Source organism: Protomyctophum bolini (genome assembly GCF_963924005.1).
Source record: "Protomyctophum bolini genome assembly, contig: SCAFFOLD_108, whole genome shotgun sequence".
Lineage (NCBI taxonomy): Eukaryota > Metazoa > Chordata > Actinopteri > Myctophiformes > Myctophidae > Protomyctophum > Protomyctophum bolini.
The window spans coordinates 152,147-170,310 of record NW_027665563.1 but is presented as its reverse complement, the minus strand read 5'-3'; positions in this window follow the sequence as shown (position 1 = coordinate 170,310).

Here is an 18,164-nt window from a genome sequence, read left to right as displayed (position 1 = left end):
CAAATTATTTTGCAGGCAAATTATTTTGCAGGCAAATTATTTTGCAGGCAAATTATTTTGCAGGCAAATTATTAGGGTTTTGGCAAATTATTTTTTTAGGCAAATTATTAGGGTTTTGGCAAATTATTTTTTTAGGCAAATTATTAGGGTTTTGGCAAATTATTTTGCAGGCAAATTATTTTGCAGGCAAATTATTTTGCAGGCAAATTATTTATTTTACAAAATACTTTTTACAAAATACTTTTTACAAAATACTTTTTACAAAATACTTTTTACAAAATACTTTTTACAAAATACTTTTTACAAAATACTTTTTGGCAAATTATTTTGGCAAATTATTTTGGCAAATTATTTTGGCAAATTATTTTAGCAAATTATTTTGGGGGGCAAATTATTTTGGGGGGCAAATTATTTTGCAGGCAAATTATTTTGCAGGCAAATTATTAGGGTTTTGGCAAATTATTTTGCAGGCAAATTATTTTGCAGGCAAATTATTTTGTCAATTTTGTAAATCATTTTGTCATTTTTTTTTGTCAAATTTGACAAAATACTTTTTACAAAATACTTTTTACAAAATACTTTTTACAAAATACTTTTTACAAAATACTTTTTAGGCAAATTATTTTGCAGGCAAATTATTTAGCAGGCAAATTATTTTGCAGGCAAATTATTTAGCAGGCAAATTATTTTGCAGGCAAATTATTAGGGTTTTGGCAAATTATTTTTTTAGGCAAATTATTAGGGTTTTGGCAAATTATTTTGCAGGCAAATTATTTTGCAGGCAAATTATTTTTTTAGGCAAATTATTAGGGTTTTGGCAAATTATTTTGCAGGCAAATTATTTTGTCAATTTTGTAAATCATTTTGTCAATTTTTTTTGTCAAATTTGACAAAATACTTTTTACAAAATACTTTTTACAAAATACTTTTTACAAAATACTTTTTACAAAATACTTTTTACAAAATACTTTTTACAAAATACTTTTTACAAAATACTTTTTACAAAATACTTTTTACAAAATACTTTTTACAAAATACTTTTTACAAAATACTTTTGCAGGCAAATTATTTTTTTAGGCAAATTATTAGGGTTTTGGCAAATTATTTAGCAGGCAAATTATTTAGCAGGCAAATTATTTAGCAGGCAAATTATTTTGCAGGCAAATTATTTTGCAGGCAAATTATTTTGCAGGCAAATTATTTAGCAGGAAAATTATTTTGCAGGCAAATTATTTTGCAGGAAAATTATTTTGCAGGCAAATTATTTTGCAGGCAAATTATTTTGCAGGCAAATTATTTTGCAGGCAAATTATTAGGGTTTTGGCAAATTATTTTTTTAGGCAAATTATTAGGGTTTTGGCAAATTATTTTTTTGTCAAATTTGACAAAATACTTTTTACAAAATACTTTTTACAAAATACTTTTTACAAAATACTTTTTACAAAATACTTTTTACAAAATACTTTTTACAAAATACTTTTTACAAAATACTTTTTACAAAATACTTTTTACAAAATACTTTTTACAAAATACTTTTTACAAAATACTTTTTACAAAATACTTTTTACAAAATACTTTTTACAAAATACTTTTGCAGGCAAATTATTTTTTTAGGCAAATTATTAGGGTTTTGGCAAATTATTTAGCAGGCAAATTATTTAGCAGGCAAATTATTTAGCAGGCAAATTATTTTGCAGGCAAATTATTTTGCAGGCAAATTATTTTGCAGGCAAATTATTTAGCAGGAAAATTATTTTGCAGGCAAATTATTTTGCAGGAAAATTATTTTGCAGGCAAATTATTTTGCAGGCAAATTATTTTGCAGGCAAATTATTTTGCAGGCAAATTATTAGGGTTTTGGCAAATTATTTTTTTAGGCAAATTATTAGGGTTTTGGCAAATTATTTTTTTGTCAAATTTGACAAAATACTTTTTACAAAATACTTTTTACAAAATACTTTTTACAAAATACTTTTTACAAAATACTTTTTACAAAATACTTTTTACAAAATACTTTTTACAAAATACTTTTTACAAAATACTTTTTACAAAATACTTTTTACAAAATACTTTTGCAGGCAAATTATTTTTTTAGGCAAATTATTAGGGTTTTGGCAAATTATTTAGCAGGCAAATTATTTAGCAGGCAAATTATTTAGCAGGCAAATTATTTTGCAGGCAAATTATTTTGCAGGCAAATTATTTTGCAGGCAAATTATTTAGCAGGAAAATTATTTTGCAGGCAAATTATTTTGCAGGAAAATTATTTTGCAGGCAAATTATTTTGCAGGCAAATTATTTTGCAGGCAAATTATTTTGCAGGCAAATTATTAGGGTTTTGGCAAATTATTTTTTTAGGCAAATTATTAGGGTTTTGGCAAATTATTTTTTTGTCAAATTTGACAAAATACTTTTTACAAAATACTTTTTACAAAATACTTTTTACAAAATACTTTTTACAAAATACTTTTTACAAAATACTTTTTACAAAATACTTTTTACAAAATACTTTTTACAAAATACTTTTTACAAAATACTTTTTACAAAATACTTTTTACAAAATACTTTTTACAAAATACTTTTTACAAAATACTTTTTACAAAATACTTTTTACAAAATACTTTTTACAAAATACTTTTTACAAAATACTTTTTACAAAATACTTTTTACAAAATACTTTTTACAAAATACTTTTTAGGCAAATTATTTTGCAGGCAAATTATTTAGCAGGCAAATTATTTTGCAGGCAAATTATTTAGCAGGCAAATTATTTTGCAGGCAAATTATTAGGGTTTTGGCAAATTATTTTTTTAGGCAAATTATTAGGGTTTTGGCAAATTATTTTGCAGGCAAATTATTTTGCAGGCAAATTATTTTGCAGGCAAATTATTTTTTTAGGCAAATTATTAGGGTTTTGGCAAATTATTTTGCAGGCAAATTATTTTGCAGGCAAATTATTTTGCAGGCAAATTATTTTGTCAATTTTGTAAATCATTTTGTCAATTTTTTTTGTCAAATTTGATAAAATACTTTTTACAAAATACTTTTTACAAAATACTTTTTACAAAATACTTTTTACAAAATACTTTTTACAAAATACTTTTTACAAAATACTTTTTACAAAATACTTTTTACAAAATACTTTTTACAAAATACTTTTTACAAAATACTTTTTACAAAATACTTTTTACAAAATACTTTTTACAAAATACTTTTTACAAAATACTTTTTACAAAATACTTTTTACAAAATACTTTTTACAAAATACTTTTTACAAAATACTTTTTACAAAATACTTTTTACAAAATACTTTTTACAAAATACTTTTTACAAAATACTTTTTACAAAATACTTTTTACAAAATACTTTTTACAAAATACTTTTTACAAAATACTTTTTACAAAATACTTTTTAGGCAAATTATTTTGCAGGCAAATTATTTTTTTAGGCAAATTATTAGGGTTTTGGCAAATTATTTAGCAGGCAAATTATTTAGCAGGCAAATTATTTAGCAGGCAAATTATTTTGCAGGCAAATTATTTTGCAGGCAAATTATTTTTTTGTCAAATTTGACAAAATACTTTTTACAAAATACTTTTTACAAAATACTTTTTACAAAATACTTTTTACAAAATACTTTTTACAAAATACTTTTTACAAAATACTTTTTACAAAATACTTTTTACAAAATACTTTTTACAAAATACTTTTTACAAAATACTTTTTACAAAATACTTTTTACAAAATACTTTTTACAAAATACTTTTTACAAAATACTTTTTAGGCAAATTATTTTGCAGGCAAATTATTTTTTTAGGCAAATTATTAGGGTTTTGGCAAATTATTTAGCAGGCAAATTATTTAGCAGGCAAATTATTTAGCAGGCAAATTATTTTGCAGGCAAATTATTTTGCAGGCAAATTATTTTGCAGGCAAATTATTTAGCAGGAAAATTATTTTGCAGGCAAATTATTTTGCAGGAAAATTATTTTGCAGGCAAATTATTTTGCAGGCAAATTATTTTGCAGGCAAATTATTTTGCAGGCAAATTATTAGGGTTTTGGCAAATTATTTTTTTAGGCAAATTATTAGGGTTTTGGCAAATTATTTTTTTGTCAAATTTGACAAAATACTTTTTACAAAATACTTTTTACAAAATACTTTTTACAAAATACTTTTTACAAAATACTTTTTACAAAATACTTTTTACAAAATACTTTTTACAAAATACTTTTTACAAAATACTTTTTACAAAATACTTTTTACAAAATGCTTTTTACAAAATACTTTTTACAAAATACTTTTTACAAAATACTTTTTACAAAATACTTTTTACAAAATACTTTTTACAAAATACTTTTTACAAAATACTTTTTACAAAATACTTTTTACAAAATACTTTTTACAAAATACTTTGTCAAATTATTTTGCAGGCAAATTATTTTGCAGGCAAATTATTTTGCAGGCAAATTATTTTGCAGGCAAATTATCTTGGCAAATTATTTTGCAGGCAAATTATTTTGCAGGCAAATTATTTAGCAGGCAAATTATTTTGCAGGCAAATTATTTAGCAGGCAAATTATTTTGCAGGCAAATTATTTTGCAGGCAAATTATTTTGCAGGCAAATTATTTTGCAGGCAAATTATTTTGCAGGCAAATTATTAGGGTTTTGGCAAATTATTTTTTTAGGCAAATTATTAGGGTTTTGGCAAATTATTTTTTTGTCAAATTTGACAAAATACTTTTTACAAAATACTTTTTACAAAATACTTTTTACAAAATACTTTTTACAAAATACTTTTTACAAAATACTTTTTACAAAATACTTTTTACAAAATACTTTTTACAAAATACTTTTTACAAAATACTTTTTACAAAATACTTTTTAGGCAAATTATTTTGCAGGCAAATTATTTTTTTAGGCAAATTATTAGGGTTTTGGCAAATTATTAGGGTTTTGGCAAATTATTTTGCAGGCAAATTATTTTGCAGGCAAATTATTTTGGCAAATTATTTTGCAGGCAAATTATTTTGCAGGCAAATTATTTTGCAGGCAAATTATTAGGGTTTTGGCAAATTATTTTTTTAGGCAAATTATTAGGGTTTTGGCTAATTATTTTTTTAGGCAAATTATTAGGGTTTTGGCAAATTATTTTGCAGGCAAATTATTTTGCAGGCAAATTATTTTGCAGGTAAATTATTAGGGTTTTGGCAAATTATTTTGCAGGCAAATTATTTTGCAGGCAAATTATTTTGCAGGCAAATTATTAGGGTTTTGGCAAATTATTTTTTTAGGCAAATTCTTAGGGTTTTGGCAAATTATTTTTTTAGGCAAATTCTTAGGGTTTTGGCAAATTATTTTGCAGGCAAATTATTTTGCAGGCAAATTATTTTGCAGGCAAATTATTTAGCAGGCAAATTATTTAGCAGGCAAATTATTTTGCAGGCAAATTATTTTGCAGGCAAATTATTTAGCAGGCAAATTATTAGGGTTTTGGCAAATTATTTTTTTAGGAAAATTCTTAGGGTTTTGGCAAATTATTTTTTTAGGCAAATTCTTAGGGTTTTGGCAAATTATTTAGCAGGCAAATTATTTTGCAGGCAAATTATTTAGCAGGCAAATTATTTAGCAGGCAAATTATTTTGCAGGCAAATTATTTTGCAGGCAAATTATTTAGCAGGCAAATTATTTTGCAGGCAAATTATTTTGCAGGCAAATTATTTTGCAGGCAAATTATTTATCAGGCAAATTATTTTGCAGGCAAATTATTTTGCAGGCAAATTATTTAGCAGGCAAATTATTTTGCAGGCAAATTATTTAGCAGGCAAATTATTTTGCAGGCAAATTATTAGGGTTTTGGCAAAAAAAAATTTTAGGCAAATTATTAGGGTTTTGGCAAATTATTTTGCAGGCAAATTATTTTGCAGGCAAATTATTTTGCAGGCAAATTATTTTGCAGGCAAATTATTTTGCAGGCAAATTATTAGGGTTTTGGCAAATTATTTTTTTAGGCAAATTATTAGGGTTTTGGCAAATTATTTTGCAGGCAAATTATTTTGCAGGCAAATTATTTTGCAGGCAAATTATTTTGCAGGCAAATTATAAGGGTTTTGGCAAATTATTTTGCAGGCAAATTATAAGGGTTTTGGCAAATTATTTTGCAGGCAAATTATTTTGCAGGCAAATTATTTTGCAGGCAAATTATTTTGCAGGCAAATTATTTTGCAGGCAAATTATTAGGGTTTTGGCAAATTATTTTTTTAGGCAAATTATTAGGGTTTTGGCAAATTATTTAGCAGGCAAATTATTTAGCAGGCAAATTATTTTGCAGGCAAATTATTTAGCAGGCAAATTATTTTGCAGGCAAATTATTTTGCAGGCAAATTATTTTGCAGGCAAATTATTTTGCAGGCAAATTATTTTGCAGGCAAATTATCTTGGCAAATTATTTTGCAGGCAAATTATTTTGCAGGCAAATTATTTTGCAGGCAAATTATTTTGCAGGCAAATTATTTTGCAGGCAAATTATTTTGCAGGCAAATTATTTTGCAGGCAAATTATTAGGGTTTTGGCAAATTATTTTTTTAGGCAAATTATTAGGGTTTTGGCAAATTATTTTGCAGGCAAATTATTTTGCAGGCAAATTATTTAGCAGGCAAATTATTTTGCAGGCAAATTATTTTGCAGGCAAATTATTTTGCAGGCAAATTATTTTGAAGGCAAATTATTTTGCAGGCAAATTATTTTGCAGGCAAATTATTTTGCAGGCAAATTATTTTGCAGGCAAATTATTTTGCAGGCAAATTATTTTGCAGGCAAATTATTAGGGTTTTGGCAAATTATTTTTTTAGGCAAATTATTAGGGTTTTGGCAAATTATTTTGCAGGCAAATTATTTTGCAGGCAAATTATTTAGCAGGCAAATTATTTTGCAGGCAAATTATTTAGCAGGCAAATTATTTTGCAGGCAAATTATTTTGCAGGCAAATTATTTTGCAGGCAAATTATTTTGCAGGCAAATTATTTTGCAGGCAAATTATCTTGGCAAATTATTTTGCAGGCAAATTATTTTGCAGGCAAATTATTTAGCAGGCAAATTATTTTGCAGGCAAATTATTTTGCAGGCAAATTATTTTGCAGGCAAATTATTTTGAAGGCAAATTATTTTGGCAAATTATTTTGGCAAATTATTTTGCAGGCAAATTATTTTACAAAATACTTTTTACAAAATACTTTTTACAAAATACTTTTTACAAAATACTTTTTGGCAAATTATTTTGCAGGCAAATTATTTTGCAGGCAAATTATGCAAGGCAAATTATCTTTTTACAAAATACTTTTTGGCAAATTATTTTGGCAAATTATTTTGGCAAATTATTTTGGCAAATTATTTTGGCAAATTATTTTAGCAAATTATTTTGGGGGGCAAATTATTTTGGGGGGCAAATTATTTTGCAGGCAAATTATTAGGGTTTTGGCAAATTATTTTGCAGGCAAATTATTTTGCAGGCAAATTATTTTGCAGGCAAATTATTTTGCAGGCAAATTATTAGGGTTTTGGCAAATAATTTTTTTAGGCAAATTATTAGGGTTTTGGCAAAAAAAAATTTTAGGCAAATTATTAGGGTTTTGGCAAATTATTTTGCAGGCAAATTATTTTGCAGGCAAATTATTTTGCAGGCAAATTATTTTGCAGGCAAATTATTTTGCAGGCAAATTATTAGGGTTTTGGCAAATTATTTTTTTAGGCAAATTATTAGGGTTTTGGCAAATTATTTTGCAGGCAAATTATTTTGCAGGCAAATTATTTTGCAGGCAAATTATTTTGCAGGCAAATTATAAGGGTTTTGGCAAATTATTTTGCAGGCAAATTATAAGGGTTTTGGCAAATTATTTTGCAGGCAAATTATTTTGCAGGCAAATTATTTTGCAGGCAAATTATTTTGCAGGCAAATTATTTTGCAGGCAAATTATTAGGGTTTTGGCAAATTATTTTTTTAGGCAAATTATTAGGGTTTTGGCAAATTATTTTGCAGGCAAATTATTTAGCAGGCAAATTATTTAGCAGGCAAATTATTTTGCAGGCAAATTATTTAGCAGGCAAATTATTTTGCAGGCAAATTATTTTGCAGGCAAATTATTTTGCAGGCAAATTATCTTGGCAAATTATTTTGCAGGCAAATTATTTTGCAGGCAAATTATTTTGCAGGCAAATTATTTTGCAGGCAAATTATTTTGCAGGCAAATTATTTTGCAGGCAAATTATTTTGCAGGCAAATTATTAGGGTTTTGGCAAATTATTTTTTTAGGCAAATTATTAGGGTTTTGGCAAATTATTTTGCAGGCAAATTATTTTGCAGGCAAATTATTTAGCAGGCAAATTATTTTGCAGGCAAATTATTTTGCAGGCAAATTATTTTGCAGGCAAATTATTTTGAAGGCAAATTATTTTGCAGGCAAATTATTTTGCAGGCAAATTATTTTGCAGGCAAATTATTTTGCAGGCAAATTATTTTGCAGGCAAATTATTTTGCAGGCAAATTATTTTGCAGGCAAATTATTTTGCAGGCAAATTATTAGGGTTTTGGCAAATTATTTTTTTAGGCAAATTATTAGGGTTTTGGCAAATTATTTTGCAGGCAAATTATTTTGCAGGCAAATTATTTAGCAGGCAAATTATTTTGCAGGCAAATTATTTAGCAGGCAAATTATTTTGCAGGCAAATTATTTTGCAGGCAAATTATTTTGCAGGCAAATTATTTTGCAGGCAAATTATTTTGCAGGCAAATTATCTTGGCAAATTATTTTGCAGGCAAATTATTTTGCAGGCAAATTATTTTGCAGGCAAATTATTTTGCAGGCAAATTATTTTGCAGGCAAATTATTTTGCAGGCAAATTATTTTGCAGGCAAATTATTAGGGTTTTGGCAAATTATTTTTTTAGGCAAATTATTAGGGTTTTGGCAAATTATTTTGCAGGCAAATTATTTTGCAGGCAAATTATTTAGCAGGCAAATTATTTTGCAGGCAAATTATTTTGCAGGCAAATTATTTTGCAGGCAAATTATTTTGAAGGCAAATTATTTTGGCAAATTATTTTGGCAAATTATTTTGCAGGCAAATTATTTTACAAAATACTTTTTACAAAATACTTTTTACAAAATACTTTTTACAAAATACTTTTTACAAAATACTTTTTGGCAAATTATTTTGCAGGCAAATTATTTTGCAGGCAAATTATGCAAGGCAAATTATCTTTTTACAAAATACTTTTTGGCAAATTATTTTGGCAAATTATTTTGGCAAATTATTTTGGCAAATTATTTTGGCAAATTATTTTAGCAAATTATTTTGGGGGGCAAATTATTTTGGGGGGCAAATTATTTTGCAGGCAAATTATTAGGGTTTTGGCAAATTATTTTGCAGGCAAATTATTTTGCAGGCAAATTATTTTGCAGGCAAATTATTAGGGTTTTGGCAAATAATTTTTTTAGGCAAATTCTTAGGGTTTTGGCAAATTATTTTTTTAGGCAAATTCTTAGGGTTTTGGCAAATTATTTTGCAGGCAAATTATTTTGCAGGCAAATTATTTTGCAGGCAAATTATTTAGCAGGCAAATTATTTAGCAGGCAAATTATTTAGCAGGCAAATTATTTAGCAGGCAAATTATTTAGCAGGCAAATTATTTTGCAGGCAAATTATTTTGCAGGCAAATTATTTAGCAGGCAAATTATTTAGCAGGCAAATTATTTTGCAGGCAAATTATTTTGCAGGCAAATTATTTTGCAGGCAAATTATTAGGGTTTTGGCAAATTATTTTTTTGTCAAATTTGACAAAATACTTTTTACAAAATACTTTTTACAAAATACTTTTTACAAAATACTTTTTACAAAATACTTTTTACAAAATACTTTTTACAAAATACTTTTTACAAAATACTTTTTACAAAATGCTTTTTACAAAATACTTTTTACAAAATACTTTTTACAAAATACTTTTTACAAAATACTTTTTACAAAATACTTTTTACAAAATACTTTTTACAAAATACTTTTTACAAAATACTTTTTACAAAATACTTTTTACAAAATACTTTGTCAAATTATTTTGCAGGCAAATTATTTTGCAGGCAAATTATTTTGCAGGCAAATTATTTTGCAGGCAAATTATTTTGCAGGCAAATTATCTTGGCAAATTATTTTGCAGGCAAATTATTTAGCAGGCAAATTATTTTGCAGGCAAATTATTTAGCAGGCAAATTATTTTGCAGGCAAATTATTTTGCAGGCAAATTATTTTGCAGGCAAATTATTTTGCAGGCAAATTATTTTGCAGGCAAATTATTAGGGTTTTGGCAAATTATTTTTTTAGGCAAATTATTAGGGTTTTGGCAAATTATTTTTTTGTCAAATTTGACAAAATACTTTTTACAAAATACTTTTTACAAAATACTTTTTACAAAATACTTTTTACAAAATACTTTTTACAAAATACTTTTTACAAAATACTTTTTACAAAATACTTTTTACAAAATACTTTTTACAAAATACTTTTTACAAAATACTTTTTACAAAATACTTTTTACAAAATACTTTTTACAAAATACTTTTTACAAAATACTTTTTAGGCAAATTATTTTGCAGGCAAATTATTTTTTTAGGCAAATTATTAGGGTTTTGGCAAATTATTAGGGTTTTGGCAAATTATTTTGCAGGCAAATTATTTTGCAGGCAAATTATTTTGGCAAATTATTTTGCAGGCAAATTATTTTGCAGGCAAATTATTTTGCAGGCAAATTATTAGGGTTTTGGCAAATTATTTTTTTAGGCAAATTATTAGGGTTTTGGCTAATTATTTTTTTAGGCAAATTATTAGGGTTTTGGCAAATTATTTTGCAGGCAAATTATTTTGCAGGCAAATTATTTTGCAGGTAAATTATTAGGGTTTTGGCAAATTATTTTGCAGGCAAATTATTTTGCAGGCAAATTATTTTGCAGGCAAATTATTAGGGTTTTGGCAAATTATTTTTTTAGGCAAATTCTTAGGGTTTTGGCAAATTATTTTTTTAGGCAAATTCTTAGGGTTTTGGCAAATTATTTTGCAGGCAAATTATTTTGCAGGCAAATTATTTTGCAGGCAAATTATTTAGCAGGCAAATTATTTAGCAGGCAAATTATTTTGCAGGCAAATTATTTTGCAGGCAAATTATTTAGCAGGCAAATTATTAGGGTTTTGGCAAATTATTTTTTTAGGAAAATTCTTAGGGTTTTGGCAAATTATTTTTTTAGGCAAATTCTTAGGGTTTTGGCAAATTATTTAGCAGGCAAATTATTTTGCAGGCAAATTATTTAGCAGGCAAATTATTTAGCAGGCAAATTATTTTGCAGGCAAATTATTTTGCAGGCAAATTATTTAGCAGGCAAATTATTTTGCAGGCAAATTATTTTGCAGGCAAATTATTTTGCAGGCAAATTATTTATCAGGCAAATTATTTTGCAGGCAAATTATTTTGCAGGCAAATTATTTAGCAGGCAAATTATTTTGCAGGCAAATTATTTAGCAGGCAAATTATTTTGCAGGCAAATTATTAGGGTTTTGGCAAAAAAAAATTTTAGGCAAATTATTAGGGTTTTGGCAAATTATTTTGCAGGCAAATTATTTTGCAGGCAAATTATTTTGCAGGCAAATTATTTTGCAGGCAAATTATTTTGCAGGCAAATTATTAGGGTTTTGGCAAATTATTTTTTTAGGCAAATTATTAGGGTTTTGGCAAATTATTTTGCAGGCAAATTATTTTGCAGGCAAATTATTTTGCAGGCAAATTATTTTGCAGGCAAATTATAAGGGTTTTGGCAAATTATTTTGCAGGCAAATTATAAGGGTTTTGGCAAATTATTTTGCAGGCAAATTATTTTGCAGGCAAATTATTTTGCAGGCAAATTATTTTGCAGGCAAATTATTTTGCAGGCAAATTATTAGGGTTTTGGCAAATTATTTTTTTAGGCAAATTATTAGGGTTTTGGCAAATTATTTAGCAGGCAAATTATTTAGCAGGCAAATTATTTTGCAGGCAAATTATTTAGCAGGCAAATTATTTTGCAGGCAAATTATTTTGCAGGCAAATTATTTTGCAGGCAAATTATTTTGCAGGCAAATTATTTTGCAGGCAAATTATCTTGGCAAATTATTTTGCAGGCAAATTATTTTGCAGGCAAATTATTTTGCAGGCAAATTATTTTGCAGGCAAATTATTTTGCAGGCAAATTATTTTGCAGGCAAATTATTTTGCAGGCAAATTATTAGGGTTTTGGCAAATTATTTTTTTAGGCAAATTATTAGGGTTTTGGCAAATTATTTTGCAGGCAAATTATTTTGCAGGCAAATTATTTAGCAGGCAAATTATTTTGCAGGCAAATTATTTTGCAGGCAAATTATTTTGCAGGCAAATTATTTTGAAGGCAAATTATTTTGCAGGCAAATTATTTTGCAGGCAAATTATTTTGCAGGCAAATTATTTTGCAGGCAAATTATTTTGCAGGCAAATTATTTTGCAGGCAAATTATTAGGGTTTTGGCAAATTATTTTTTTAGGCAAATTATTAGGGTTTTGGCAAATTATTTTGCAGGCAAATTATTTTGCAGGCAAATTATTTAGCAGGCAAATTATTTTGCAGGCAAATTATTTAGCAGGCAAATTATTTTGCAGGCAAATTATTTTGCAGGCAAATTATTTTGCAGGCAAATTATTTTGCAGGCAAATTATTTTGCAGGCAAATTATCTTGGCAAATTATTTTGCAGGCAAATTATTTTGCAGGCAAATTATTTAGCAGGCAAATTATTTTGCAGGCAAATTATTTTGCAGGCAAATTATTTTGCAGGCAAATTATTTTGAAGGCAAATTATTTTGGCAAATTATTTTGGCAAATTATTTTGCAGGCAAATTATTTTACAAAATACTTTTTACAAAATACTTTTTACAAAATACTTTTTACAAAATACTTTTTGGCAAATTATTTTGCAGGCAAATTATTTTGCAGGCAAATTATGCAAGGCAAATTATCTTTTTACAAAATACTTTTTGGCAAATTATTTTGGCAAATTATTTTGGCAAATTATTTTGGCAAATTATTTTGGCAAATTATTTTAGCAAATTATTTTGGGGGGCAAATTATTTTGGGGGGCAAATTATTTTGCAGGCAAATTATTAGGGTTTTGGCAAATTATTTTGCAGGCAAATTATTTTGCAGGCAAATTATTTTGCAGGCAAATTATTTTGCAGGCAAATTATTAGGGTTTTGGCAAATAATTTTTTTAGGCAAATTATTAGGGTTTTGGCAAAAAAAAATTTTAGGCAAATTATTAGGGTTTTGGCAAATTATTTTGCAGGCAAATTATTTTGCAGGCAAATTATTTTGCAGGCAAATTATTTTGCAGGCAAATTATTTTGCAGGCAAATTATTAGGGTTTTGGCAAATTATTTTTTTAGGCAAATTATTAGGGTTTTGGCAAATTATTTTGCAGGCAAATTATTTTGCAGGCAAATTATTTTGCAGGCAAATTATTTTGCAGGCAAATTATTTTGCAGGCAAATTATAAGGGTTTTGGCAAATTATTTTGCAGGCAAATTATAAGGGTTTTGGCAAATTATTTTGCAGGCAAATTATTTTGCAGGCAAATTATTTTGCAGGCAAATTATTTTGCAGGCAAATTATTTTGCAGGCAAATTATTAGGGTTTTGGCAAATTATTTTTTTAGGCAAATTATTAGGGTTTTGGCAAATTATTTTGCAGGCAAATTATTTAGCAGGCAAATTATTTAGCAGGCAAATTATTTTGCAGGCAAATTATTTAGCAGGCAAATTATTTTGCAGGCAAATTATTTTGCAGGCAAATTATTTTGCAGGCAAATTATTTTGCAGGCAAATTATCTTGGCAAATTATTTTGCAGGCAAATTATTTTGCAGGCAAATTATTTTGCAGGCAAATTATTTTGCAGGCAAATTATTTTGCAGGCAAATTATTTTGCAGGCAAATTATTTTGCAGGCAAATTATTAGGGTTTTGGCAAATTATTTTGCAGGCAAATTATTAGGGTTTTGGCAAATTATTTTTTTAGGCAAATTATTAGGGTTTTGGCAAATTATTTTGCAGGCAAATTATTTTGCAGGCAAATTATTTAGCAGGCAAATTATTTTGCAGGCAAATTATTTTGCAGGCAAATTATTTTGCAGGCAAATTATTTTGAAGGCAAATTATTTTGCAGGCAAATTATTTTGCAGGCAAATTATTTTGCAGGCAAATTATTTTGCAGGCAAATTATTTTGCAGGCAAATTATTTTGCAGGCAAATTATTTTGCAGGCAAATTATTAGGGTTTTGGCAAATTATTTTTTTAGGCAAATTATTAGGGTTTTGGCAAATTATTTTGCAGGCAAATTATTTTGCAGGCAAATTATTTAGCAGGCAAATTATTTTGCAGGCAAATTATTTAGCAGGCAAATTATTTTGCAGGCAAATTATTTTGCAGGCAAATTATTTTGCAGGCAAATTATTTTGCAGGCAAATTATTTTGCAGGCAAATTATCTTGGCAAATTATTTTGCAGGCAAATTATTTTGCAGGCAAATTATTTTGCAGGCAAATTATTTTGCAGGCAAATTATTTTGCAGGCAAATTATTTTGCAGGCAAATTATTTTGCAGGCAAATTATTAGGGTTTTGGCAAATTATTTTTTTAGGCAAATTATTAGGGTTTTGGCAAATTATTTTGCAGGCAAATTATTTTGCAGGCAAATTATTTAGCAGGCAAATTATTTTGCAGGCAAATTATTTTGCAGGCAAATTATTTTGCAGGCAAATTATTTTGAAGGCAAATTATTTTGGCAAATTATTTTGGCAAATTATTTTGCAGGCAAATTATTTTACAAAATACTTTTTACAAAATACTTTTTACAAAATACTTTTTACAAAATACTTTTTACAAAATACTTTTTGGCAAATTATTTTGCAGGCAAATTATTTTGCAGGCAAATTATGCAAGGCAAATTATCTTTTTACAAAATACTTTTTGGCAAATTATTTTGGCAAATTATTTTGGCAAATTATTTTGGCAAATTATTTTGGCAAATTATTTTAGCAAATTATTTTGGGGGGCAAATTATTTTGCAGGCAAATTATTAGGGTTTTGGCAAATTATTTTGCAGGCAAATTATTTTGCAGGCAAATTATTTTGCAGGCAAATTATTAGGGTTTTGGCAAATAATTTTTTTAGGCAAATTCTTAGGGTTTTGGCAAATTATTTTTTTAGGCAAATTCTTAGGGTTTTGGCAAATTATTTTGCAGGCAAATTATTTTGCAGGCAAATTATTTTGCAGGCAAATTATTTAGCAGGCAAATTATTTAGCAGGCAAATTATTTAGCAGGCAAATTATTTAGCAGGCAAATTATTTAGCAGGCAAATTATTTTGCAGGCAAATTATTTTGCAGGCAAATTATTTAGCAGGCAAATTATTTAGCAGGCAAATTATTTTGCAGGCAAATTATTTTGCAGGCAAATTATTTTGCAGGCAAATTATTAGGGTTTTGGCAAATTATTTTTTTAGGCAAATTATTAGGGTTTTGGCAAATTATTTTGCAGGCAAATTTTTTTCAGGCAAATTATTTTGCAGGCAAATTATTTTGCAGGCAAATTATTTCGCAGGCAAATTATCTTGGCAAATTATTTTGCAGGCAAATTATTTTGCAGGCAAATTATTTTGCAGGCAAATTATTAGGGTTTTGGCAAATTATTTTTTTAGGCAAATTATTAGGGTTTTGGCAAATTATTTTGCAGGCAAAATATTTTGCAGGCAAATTATTTAGCAGGCAAATTATTTAGCAGGCAATACTTTTTACAAAATACTTTTTACAAAATACTTTTTACAAAATACTTTTTGGCAAATTATTTTGCAGGCAAATTATAAGGGTTTTGGCAAATTATTTTGCAGGCAAATTATTTTGCAGGCAAATTATTTTGCAGGCAAATTATTTTGCAGGCCAATTATTTTGCAGGCAAATTATTTTGCAGGCAAATTATTTTGCAGGCAAATTATTTTGCAGGCCAATTATTTTGCAGGCAAATTATTTTGCAGGCAAATTATTTTGCAGGCAAATTATTTTGCAGGCAAATTATTTTGCAGGCCAATTATTTTGCAGGCAAATTATTTTGCAGGCAAATTATTAGGGTTTTGGCAAATTATTTTTTTAGGCAAATTATTAGGGTTTTGGCAAATTATTTTGCAGGCAAATTATTTTGCAGGCAAATTATTTAGCAGGCAAATTATTTTGCAGGCAAATTATTTAGCAGGCAAATTATTTTGCAGGCAAATTATTTTGCAGGCAAATTATTTTGCAGGCAAATTATTTTGCAGGCAAATTATCTTGGCAAATTATTTTGCAGGCAAATTATTTTGCAGGCAAATTATTTTGCAGGCAAATTATTTTGCAGGCAAATTATTTAGCAGGCAAATTATTTTGCAGGCAAATTATTTTGCAGGCAAATTATTTTGCAGGCAAATTATTTTGCAGGCAAATTATTTTGCAGGCAAATTATTAGGGTTTTGGCAAATTATTTTTTTAGGCAAATTATTAGGGTTTTGGCAAATTATTTTGCAGGCAAATTATTTAGCAGGCAAATTATTTTGCAGGCAAATTATTTTGCAGGCAAATTATTTTGCAGGCAAATTATTTTGCAGGCAAATTATTTTGAAGGCAAATTATTTTGGCAAATTATTTTGGCAAATTATTTTGGCAAATTATTTTGCAGGCAAATTATTTTGCAGGCAAATTATTTTACAAAATACTTTTTACAAAATACTTTTTACAAAATACTTTTTACAAAATACTTTTTGGCAAATTATTTTGGCAAATTATTTTGGCAAATTATTTTGGCAAATTATTTTGGCAAATTATTTTGGCAAATTATTTTGGCAAATTATTTTGGGGGGCAAATTATTTTGCAGGCAAATTATTTTGGCAAATTATTTAGCAGGCAAATTATTAGGGTTTTGGCAAATTATTTTGCAGGCAAATTATTTTGCAGGCAAATTATTTTGCAGGCAAATTATTTTGGGGGGCAAATCATTTTGTCAATTTTTTTTGTCAAATTTTACAAAATACTTTTTACAAAATACTTTTTACAAAATACTTTTTACAAAATACTTTTTACAAAATACTTTTTACAAAATACTTTTTACAAAATACTTTTTACAAAATACTTTTTACAAAATACTTTTTACAAAATACTTTTTACAAAATACTTTGTCAAATTATTTTGCAGGCAAATTATTTTGCAGGCAAATTATTTTGCAGGCAAATTATTTTGCAGGCAAATTATTTTGCAGGCAAATTATTTTGCAGGCAAATTATTTTGCAGGCAAATTATCTTGGCAAATTATTTTGCAGGCAAATTATTTAGCAGGCAAATTATTTTGCAGGCAAATTATTTAGCAGGCAAATTATTTAGCAGGCAAATTATTTTGCAGGCAAATTATTTTGCAGGCAAATTATTTTGCAGGCAAATTATTTTGAAGGCAAATTATTTTGCAGGCAAATTATTTTACAAAATACTTTTTACAAAATACTTTTTGGCAAATTATTTTGCAGGCAAATTATTTTGCAGGCAAATTATGCAAGGCAAATTATCTTTTTACAAAATACTTTTTGGCAAATTATTTTGGCAAATTATTTTGGCAAATTATTTTGGCAAATTATTTTGGCAAATTATTTTAGCAAATTATTTTGGGGGGCAAATTATTTTGGGGGGCAAATTATTTTGCAGGCAAATTATTAGGGTTTTGGCAAATTATTTTGCAGGCAAATTATTTTGCAGGCAAATTATTTTGCAGGCAAATTATTTTGCAGGCAAATTCTTAGGGTTTTGGCAAAAAATTTTTTTAGGCAAATTCTTAGGGTTTTGGCAAATTATTTTTTTAGGCAAATTCTTAGGGTTTTGGCAAATTATTTTGCAGGCAAATTATTTTGCAGGCAAATTATTTAGCAGGCAAATTATTTAGCAGGCAAATTATTTAGCAGGCAAATTATTTAGCAGGCAAATTATTTAGCAGGCAAATTATTTTGCAGGCAAATTATTTTGCAGGCAAATTATTTAGCAGGCAAATTATTTTGCAG